Below are 10859 nucleotides of genomic sequence, written 5' to 3'. Positions count from 1 at the left end.
TCTCAAGGGTTTTATCCACTAGAAAAGGTGATGACATATGCTAATGTGACCAGGGTCTGAGGTTCATTCCCAATTCAAGGGGTCAGAGGAGGGAGAGAAGTGTCCAGGCAGGGATGCAGATTGAAAGTGTGTTTTGAAAAATGGTGTACACAAGTGGGTCTTTATGGATGGTTTGGAAAGAAGGGAAGGGAGAGAATTTGACCCTGCAGGAGGAGGCCTATAATGATGAGTAAATAAAAGACTCCAGATGACAAGCCTGGCCAGGTACAAAATGTTTAATAAAAAATTAGGGGCTGGGGAGATGGCTCAGTTGGTAGAGTGCTTGCCTCGTAAGCACAAGGCCCTGGGTTCAATCCCCAGCACCACAAAAAAAAAAAAAAAAAAATTAGTTACCATTTTTTTCTTACTTTGACCAATTTTATCCATTTTTAATGTGTTTTGATCTAGATTTTTTTCTTCGAGGATTCTCTCTGCTCCTCCACCTCTGAGGTAGGCTCTGTTAAAGTCTGTGTTTTGCAAAACATCTTGGCAAAGCGAAGCGCCTTGTCTAAGACCTGGCCTAAGTCACAGCCCAGAGCAATTCTGAGTATAAGCCACAGATTTCACACCACTCTCAACAGTGTGAAGACGAGTGTGCACAGTGCCTAGCACACTGGGGCACGGCAGGGGCTCGGCCAACAGTCATGACTATTATAACCTGTCCGTTCAGCTCTCAGAATGGGTGGCTGCCCCTCAGGAGATTCCCGATCACGTGCCCCCTTTCGCTGCCCGGACGTCACTCAAGGTGCCACGTCCCACAGCCTCAAGTAGAATCTGATCTTGTCCTCAGAAGGTCAAGTTGCTCTGTTTGTGTTCCTTGCTTGCATTGCCTGGCAACCTGCGCCTTTGTGGCCTCTTGCCTTCTGGGAGATAAGTTCCAGGTTCTTGGGATGCCGCCCATTAGCCCAGGGGCTGTCTCTGAGGGAAGGGCATTTTAATAATTACTTGGCATGTTTCCTGACTCCCAACATTTTAAAAACAAATTTCTCTATCATTTGGTACTTCCTTCCTGTACTCGTTCATTCATTCATTCAATAAATTTTTTGGACACAGACACTAAAATGCCAACAATACCAACATCTATGGTATCGATGGAACATCTTATGTTCCAGGAATTGTGCTGAGCACCAGGGAAATGAGGTAATTACCAGTGAGCTCTGCCAGGTGTATGCACTGGGCTGAGCTGGCGTAATACTCCTCTCCACCCTTAAGCAGTCCCCTGAGGTAGGCACTGCTATTATTCGCTTCTTATAGACCAGGACACTGAGCCGTAGAGATGCTAAGCATCTTGCCTAAGGATACATAGTTAACAGATCCTGGTTTGAATTGACCAGGATTGAGATTTTATTTTTTCTTCCAAAACCCAGGCTATGAACTTCTGTACTGCCTGCCTATGCTTCTGAGGATATTTTGACATTTAGCTTGGAAAGAGTGATCTCTGGAGGCATTTAAATTCACTTTTAATTCCAGCTCCATTATTTCCCTTGGATAAATTTATAAAAATAGTACAGCTTCAATTATTAAGCACTTGCCACTAACACCTTCTAAAGTGCTGTATATCACACACTATTCTAAAGTGCTGCATATCATATTCCTTACGATATTTTGGCAACAGAGGTATTATTATTATTATTATTCCCATTTTGCAGGAGGAGTTGAACCTCAGAGAGGGTAAATGACTCTGAATAGTTCTCTCAGAATATCAGTGAGGGTCCAGTCAGAAGATAGAAAGCACATCATAATTTGAGTAGGGAAATTTTAATATAACGAATTGTTAACTAGTAATAAGGAAGATTAACTGCCCAAGGGTAAAGATAACTCTAAAGAATGCAGGAATAGTGGACTGGGATGGTAGCACAGTGGTAGAGCTCTTGCCTAGCATGTGTGAGGCACTGGGTTCAGTTCTCAGCACTGCATATAAATAAATAAAAAATAAAGGTCCATTGATAACTAATATACACATATATATGTATGTGTGTGTGTATATATATATATATATACACACATATATATATATTTAAAAAAAAAGATTGCAAGAGAAGAGGATTTAGGGAGTCATTGTCTATAGGACTGAGGCAAGTTACCCAAGGAAGGAACAAATTTGCAGGATGCCTCTGCCCCTGGCCCTGATTCAGATCTCAATGGACCTCTTTGGAAGGGGTGCAGGTATAGCTTACTGGATGATGGAGAGGTTTGGTGAGAGGCCACATGTGGGAAACTGGCCCCTGGATGCTGATGAAACCCTGGGAATTTGTCCTCTGGAGGCACAATTATGACTCCTGGGGAAGGGCTGCTCTCTGGGAGGCCAGTGACACTGGCCGAGGTGTGTGCACCAGTCTGCATCGTTTACATGCTGGTTGCTCTTCTCTGGGAAAGCAGGAAGAAAGCAAGCAGGTAGAACCAGGAAGGAAAGACCCTCCCTTCTGTCGTGTCTGCCTGATGTCCCTAATGACAGAACTGAACTTCATGCCTGCTGGCAAAGGAGAGATCTTCACAGGATGCAGCTCTAGCATCACAAACAGGGCAATGAAGGGTGAGAGGCAGTCAGTTGAGAATGGCACAGCAGGTATAGGATCCTACTAAAATTTAGGTTTGTTTGACATCAAAACCCAAGTCAATTCTGCTGTAGCTCTGATTTTAATTTTCCCATCACTAAAGTGGCTACCACACAAGAATACTGGGTGTATTAAATAAGATGGTATATGAGACATCATGGAAGTTCATTGAGGATTACTTGCTTACTGTCCTGCTTTTTAAATAGAACACTATAAGAAATTTAAGGCACAATGAAGCCACTGTTCTAATTTCCTAGATGACAGAGTTGAGTTTCAGAGAGAAATGATTTAGCTCAGGTCTCAACACTGGCCAGGGATGTTGAGGGCAATGATTGATCCCAGACCCCCTGAATCCTATTTCATTTTGAACTCTACCACACCAAATCTGACCTATTGATTACAGTTAAAGTGGGGGAAGGGTAGTTCCACAGGAAATTATTATTATACTAGCTGCCCTGGTATTCAGTTGCACAATCCCAAGACTTTGTTTTGTTTATAAGGAGAAAAGGTTATTTTGACCAGCTCAAGTTTTCCCTTAAAGATCAAGTTCATGTTTTTATTTTATTATTGAATTTGCAACATGTGACAAGCCAAGTCCGTTAATAATCTTAACCTTCTGACATGGAGAAGGCATAGAAATAAATATTCTGTTGCCAGAAATATATCCTCTTTGACTCCTCATTTCCATCCATAGTTTCCTCCTGTTACTGGTTGTGGATCTGGTGGTAATATTCCAGCCTGAGTCACTTGGGAAGGCTGTAGTCTTTTTCTCAGCTCTTCCAGGACTTTCCACTTGTGGGTTTCTCTTCTCATCTTCACGTCCACTTGGGGGATTGCATTCGTAAGCATGGTTTCAGTGGTGTCCTCCCAACTGGTGGTTGCCAAGTTGCCAGCTTCAGGTCAGGCCTCCTTGACCACCTTCAGATGTCCCTATGCTCTATGGGCATGTCCACCTGCAGTCTCTGGGCACCTCAAACCTGGCAGTCCCTCCCACAGTGAGTTCACCATCTCCTTCCATCAGCTGCTCCTGCTTCCAATTACCTGTGGTGGCACCTCTGTGGTTCACCAAATTCGTCAGGCAGAATATCTGCTTAAGACTTTTGTTACTTCTCAATGCACATTGAATTTTTATTCCCGATGCCTGACAGGGGCCACAGGCTCTGCCTGCACCAGTCCCTGCTGACATCTCTCATTCATATGGTCCCACTTTTCCGTTTAGTCATTCCCTTACTTCTTCATTTACATTTTCTTTGCCCCAAGGTGTTCATACAATTTTTTTTCTTTGTCTGATGTATTCATCCTCTGACTCCCTCTGTCTGGCTAATCCCTTCTCATACACCAGGTCTCAGCTCAGATTTCATGTCTTCAGGGATCCCTCACTAATGACACTTGCCCTGTTGTAATTAGGACTTTCCTCTCATGCTACTTGTCCTGATTTGTAACTGTATATTTATCTAGGTGCCTATGTGATTAATTACCTTCACTGCTACTCTTCAGAACACAGAGCTCCAGGTCAATTTTGCTCCCCCTCAAGCCCCTAATACCTACACAGTGGGTTTTCCAGGCTGTGGGTGCTCAGTAAATATTCACTAGGTCACTGGAAAGCAATTTATGGTCATATGCAACTCTACCTTTTTTTCACTTTTCAAATAAAGATGACTATCAATTTCCTTTAACATTACCTCCTGTGTGTCTCTCAGATTGCTTCCTTTCTTGCCATCTTTGCTGCCTTTTCCATAGTCTGGGACTCTCTGATTTCTCACTGGTGCTATGAAAACACACTTCCACTTGGTCAACTGCTGGACAATTCTTGCTCCCTATGAAGCTGTTAAAGGATATTTTTAGAATAAAAATCCATAAGTATCACTGTGTTGCCCCAAACTCTCAGTTACTCCTCATAACTTCTTGAAATATGGTCAAGATCATCTGTAAGACCATTTTGGCCTTTTGAAGTTAGTCTTATCTTACCTTTCTCCACCTTCATTTTCCTTTACTCTTTGCACCTATTTCTTTTGATATAAGCTCTGTAAGAACAAGGTCATTGTCTGTTTTGTTCTCTGCTATATCTACATTACAGATGTGTTAGATACTCATGACTGTATCACAAACTATCCCCGCTTAATGGCCTAATACAACAATCATTTCTCAAGAACCTTTAAGTCAGCTGGATGAATCTGCCAGTCTGAGCCCGACTTGGCCCATTTGGGCAGAACTAGCTTCTGAATCTACTGTGGACCATGTCAGCTGACGAGCTGACCAGGTAGCTAGTTTAGGATGACATTGGCTGGGAAGACTCACTTTGCTGCCTGTGGTTTCTTATCCTTGCAGTTAGCCCAGATTCCCTGGGTAGTATATGTATAATAGGGTCACAGTGAGGTGTTCGGGAAAGGGAGTGGAAATAGGCAAGTGTTTTCTCAAGCCTCTGCTTATGTCAAGTTTGCTGCACTCCCATTGGGCAGAGGAAGACCATAAAGTTGCCAAGAAAGAAGTGGAGATAGAAAATCCATTATCTGGGACCACTAACACAGTCAATTGACCACAACCTAAATCAGTTCCTGATACATAGTGTGAAATAAATACTTTTTCAGTGAATGTCATACTTTTAGAATGTCCTGAAAGGTCAGTCTTTTCCTTTGTCAGACCAGAATAAAGCCAACCCTTAACCTGTGGTGCTCAATTTGCAGGTCATAAACAGACCTTGAGTGTCCACAGATATCCTGCAGTTGTAGGTCATTTTTTTGTGTGCTTGCACATAGTTGTTTTTCTGAAAGATAGTGTTCATATCTTTCACAGGATTCTCAAAGAGGCTCATCTTGACCCCAAGGTGGAAAATCACTTTTAAAAATAAATATATTTTTGTATTTTTCCTGTTCTTGTATATATTTCCTTTGCAGATAGATCCTTCCTTCTCCTAAACAGACTAGCTCCTATTCGTTCTTCAATGACATATGGGGCTGGTTTTTGATTGTTGGACCATATAAAATGTCCTTCAATGAATACACTTAAAAAAGATGACGGTTTCATAGTAAATAATAAAAAGTGCAAAGATTTGGTGGGAAATTATTTTGAAAAATGAAAAAATATTATTATCTTGTTTCTTTTGTCTTATATGCCACTAAATTGAAATTGCATTACAATTACATGTAAATGCTTAGGATGAACCAGGAATTGATCAAATGAGGATTTCTTTGATATTATTTTCCTGATGACATCATATCTTAGCAAAAAATACTTTCATTACTTTTGACCTTTGCAGCCTGGTCAAAAGTGGGATAATTTGTGCAAATAAAATAAAAGCCTTATTAATTTTTCTTGAACTTTGTTTATATTAGAAATGTTCTCCTTTGAAGGTCTTATGGCATTAACCGTTTTGATTTCCTTGTCTTCAATGAGTGAAGTGTCTAACTCTACTATCTAACATGTCTTGTTTTAGTTACCTTTTTCATTGTTGCTGTGACCAGAAGACCTGACAAGAACGATTTAAAGGGGAAAGTTTATTTTGGCTCATGGTGTCAGAGGTCTCAGTCATAGATGGCGGACTCCATAACTCTGGACCCAAGGTGAGGCAGAATATCATGGCAGAAGGGTGTGGTGGAGGAAAACTGCTGAGGCATGTCAACCAGGAAGCAGAGAGAGAGAGAGAGAGAAAGAGAGAGAGAGAAAGAAAGAGTGCTTCACTTGCCAAGGACAAAATATAAACCCCAATGACCTACTTCCTCCACCACACCCTACTTGCCTATAGTTAGCACCCAGTCAATCCATATCAGTGGATTAATCCACTGACGAGGACAGAGCTCATAAAAATCTCATCAGTTCACTTCTGAACATTCTTGTATTGCCTCTCATGTGAGCTTTTGGGGGCCATCTCATATCTAAACCAGAGTGCATGTCTAACTCTGCCATTTTTCATATGCTAACGTGCCCAATACTGCCAGATTGTCATTTATTGGAGAATTTGCTTGTGATATACATAGTTCTATTGCATTACTTTGGCTTCATGACATTCAGTAATTTTTTTGCAAATTGTGGTATTACTTTGTAGGCCATTTGCATTACATGTCCCTGTATTATTTGACCAGGAAGGAGAAAAAAATTAATTTTTTCAGACTCCAAAGTTGAGGAATAGAACTGGAGTAAAGATCATTTTCTTTTTCTAGTTCTAGGCTCTTCCCTCAATTTATAAATGAGGAAACTGAGACTCAGAGATAGGAAAGATCTTTCCCAGAAGCACATCTATAGGTTGGTGGTCAGACTAAAACTAGTCCTTAGTCATCCCAATTCCCTATCTTCTATTCTTCTTTTTTGCTCAGACTTGGTATTGTACAACTATTGCTTTAGAAAAGAAAAACCAATTTCATATGAAATTATTTAAAAGCATCCAGATTCTGACTGAGTTGCATAACCCAAATATTCCATTTGATTTACAAGTGTATTTTTTTAGTCTTTTAGATGTCCTGTGATACATTTATTTCATTACTAAATTGGCAGCATTCAATAACTCAAAATTCATCTGATTCATCAAAGTTTCAACACTCTTTGACACAGGGAATATATTAGACTGAGATTTCATTGTCTTAAAACAGCCACAAAATTGATATGTGATCAACAAGGAGACATGTCTGTCTAGAAGCCATGTTTCTTATTCCAAGAAGTACCCTGTCCAAACTCATATTCTTTATTAAAGAAAGTTATATATTCTACTTATTAGCATGATAGCTATAATTAGGTGGTACAAGCCATATGCCTGGCAATTTTAACTTCTCTTTGCATGCATTAACACATCTAGTCCTTACCATCGTCCTGTGAAGTAGGTATTATTATCATTCTTATTTTACAAATGGCTGCATTTGCAAGGGAATAGATTGATAATATTAAATATTCACTTACATGTTTACAGTTTTTTAAAAAGGTCTATTTTCTGCTTTTAATCCTTGAATCATCTACTCCCCCCACAGCACTTCAAGTGCCAGGACATTGTGCTATGGTTTGATAATGCATCAGCCATTGGTTGAGATATTTTTGGCTCCAGGTAATAGACACACCCGACTGTGCCTTAGGAGGTAGGACGTTCCAGGCTGGTTCAGTAGTTCAACAAACAAACACCACCGCCCAACCTCTTTCCACCCTTCTCTTCTCCTGCAGCATACTGGCTCTTGTTGTCAGACTTGTTGTCTCATGATTTAAGAGGTACAGACTCAGCTTTGGGCCTCACATGGCTATTTTCCAAGGCTAGAAGATGAGGAAGGACCAGAAAGGCCACAGCATCATCTCTCTCTCTCTCTTTATCAGGGGAGGACATTTTCCTCAAAAGCCTTCTAGTGCATTTTTGCTTCTATGTCACTGAGTCAAACAAGGTCACATGACCACTTCTAGGTGCAAGGAAGGCTAGAAAAAAGGAACCCTGTATTTCTAGCTCTGTGTGTGTGTGTGTGTGTGTGTGTGTGTGTGAGTGTGTGTGTAGCTGGCCCCATTAAAATATGGAAAGGAAATGGCTATTGGGCCGCTGACCAACAGTTTCTATTGCACGTAGTAAATTGTTAGTGAATAATTATCTCTAAGTATGGTCTCCCGTGGGTAATCTGAGAAGCCCCATTTATTTAATTCTCATAAAAATCTTGGATGGTTGTTGAGTTAAATGGTAGAAGGTAAAGAGCTCCACATGGCTACTTTGATCATGGAGGTGTGATAATGCTATTTTTCCACCATGTATAATGACCATCCTTCCTGTGAGGTTTTTGGATGAATACGTGAGTACCACATCTTGCCTTTCCCTTAACCTACAGTTTGTTTTAGGCGAAGAGAAGAAAAAGGGGTCACTATAAGTTACCCTCAGAACCCTGAGACTGAAATGAACTAAACAATATTCATTTCCTAGAGTGAGATCAGTGATGAGATGAGTTACCTCTGAGACTGTGTTCTTCCCAGGACCGAAAAAGCAAGAGGAGGTATTAAAGAGGGTCTTAATATTACCCTTGAGGAAGAGGAGTCTGGGGACACCTCTGGAACCCGGCCTTTTCTTCATGGGAAAAGTACCCACATATTGTTAGCCTCTTTTGGAGCCCTCATGGAAAGAAAACTCTCGATGGGTTCATCCTCAGAAACTACAACACAGATGGTTGCTTGTGGATGTAAATTTTTCCCTCTGTCTTATTTTCAAAGATCAGCAAGTGTCATGGACTGTAAGGTCAACTCTCTTGCTTGACTGACTTGGAGGCCACTTTGCCATCAGGCTCTAGGGCTAGCATGCCCATTAATAGCATGTCCTGTCTGTTTCTCTGATGGGCAAGATGTTTCTTTGGGGGGAATTAGGTCAGGTGGAAGACAAGAGTCCCCTCCAGAGCTTAGTTCTCACTCTGTGAGATAGAGACAGTAAAATGCAGTATGTACTGCAGAGTTACCACCTTCTCACTCCTGGAGTTAAACCTAGGTGTGGCAAGGGGAGCAGGTGCATCTAACTGGGAGGAGGGTTCTAGCCTTCACCATGAGCCAGCACTCTTGGAACAGTCTGGTAGAAAAGTCAGGCTCACACCTTCAAGTTCAGTGCCTTGGTTCTTCTCATGTGAAGAGAAGAAAGGACTACCACTGAGCAAGTTACATATGCAAGACATTGTTTTAATTTGTACTATTTTTATCTGTACAGACATGTGATTAGCAAAAGTATAGTGTGCATGTCCATGAGTACAGAATTTGGAAGCAGTGAAGCCCAGTCCCAGATCAGCATCTCTCCAAAGTCTCTTGCCCCTTGCTCAATAAACTCAGCTCAGAAAACAGGGCTCACTTTTCCAGTACTTTGGGTGAGAATCTGCCATGTTTTAATTTTCTGTAGGAAGTGGGGGGAGACCAAATGATTACAGCTCTTCCTACTACCACATCCTGATGTGAAAGGGGCCCAGAGAAGAGAAGTTCTTTGTATCCTTTTGGTTCAGCTAATTCAGTTCAACATTTTCTTTCTTTCTTTCTTTTTTTTAATATTGTTTAGTTGTCAATGGGCCTTTATTTTATTTATTTATATGTGGTACTGAACATCAAACCCATCCCTCACAAATGCTAGGCAAGCATTCTGCCACTGAACCACAACCCCAGTCCCAGCTCAACATTTTCTGAGCACTGACTGGCAGAGATGCACACAGCCTGGCTTTTGCTCTTGTGGAGGACACAGTGACAGTCTGTCATTGAACATGGCACTTGCCTGAGAGGATTTCTCAAGGGTCAATGTGTGTGCCTCAGAATCCCCTGGGGGAGTCTGTAAGAGTCCAGGGGTCTTCCGGGACTCTAGCCCAGACCTAAAGAATCTCTGGGGACAGGGGTGGGGCCTCCTGTTATGTGGACACTGTGGAGAGAGAAAATACAAATAAACCGCTGTTGTTCCTCCTCCAGGTAGAGCAGAAAGACGTCAACAAGGACAGACTTGGAGAAGGGAAGGAATGCGACATGGGGACTTCCCTGTTAGTACACTGGCATAGTACCTGCCGCCTGTAGCACTTTCAGGGGACCAAGAAAACGTTTTAATTTCTTTTCTTTCTTTTTTTTTTGGTGATACTGGGGATCGAACTCAGGGCCTTGTGCTTTTGAGGCAAGCACTCTACCAGCTGAGCTATCTCCCCAACCCACATGTTTTAATTTCTTTTGAAATTAGGAGAAAAAAAAAAAGTCCTGAATATTTAGAGTTAGAGAAAATATTTCAAATTTTTTTTCTGACATCAGCAGAAAAATTTAAACATTTTAGAGGCTATGGGAATCTATTAAATTTTGCCTAAAATAGAAAAGAAAATCTTAAGATGTGTTTTACATTATACCAATATTATTTTTTAATATCAATACTATTACAGTGAGAGGGACCCACAAAGACAAAAGTGCGTAGGGCCTGGGGACACGTGGCTGTGTGTGGTGGGTTTACTGTTGCTGGGTCATGAGGCAGAAGGCTGGGGGACACAAGGATAGGCTCCCGCGGGACGTGGAGTGCTGACTGAGGAAACTGGGCCCTATTCTGAGTACCCTGGGAGGCACGAAGGGTTTTTAAACTGGGAGAGAGATGGTTCAAGTTTCAGTGCTAAAAAAAAATCCTTTTGAAATCCTTATTGGTGGGGCTTTGGAAGGGTTGGTGTGGGCCTGATATTAGGCAGAGAGGTTAGGAGGAGACAGAAGCACCAGACCTAATGTTCAGAATAAGAGCACTTGGTAAGAACTAGCTGGACGTGGGAGTTGAGAACAAAGGAGAGGCCAAGGATGCCTCAGCTAAGTGACTGGGGCTTTGATTAGCATCCC

General features: G+C 41.6%; 1 non-coding gene across 1 annotated transcript; it reads right to left on the bottom strand.

Annotated features, from left to right (window-relative positions):
• Positions 1–10125: 10125 nt before the first annotated feature.
• Positions 10126–10195, bottom strand: Trnal-caa (transfer RNA leucine (anticodon CAA)). Its single transcript has one exon. It is a non-coding gene; the product is annotated as a tRNA-Leu (tRNA).
• Positions 10196–10859: the final 664 nt, after the last annotated feature.

The sequence above is a fragment of the Sciurus carolinensis genome, chromosome 1 (genome assembly GCF_902686445.1).
Source record: "Sciurus carolinensis chromosome 1, mSciCar1.2, whole genome shotgun sequence".
NCBI lineage: Eukaryota > Metazoa > Chordata > Mammalia > Rodentia > Sciuridae > Sciurus > Sciurus carolinensis.
Note: the sequence above shows the minus strand (reverse complement) of the source record. Positions and strands in the feature narration are given on the sequence as shown.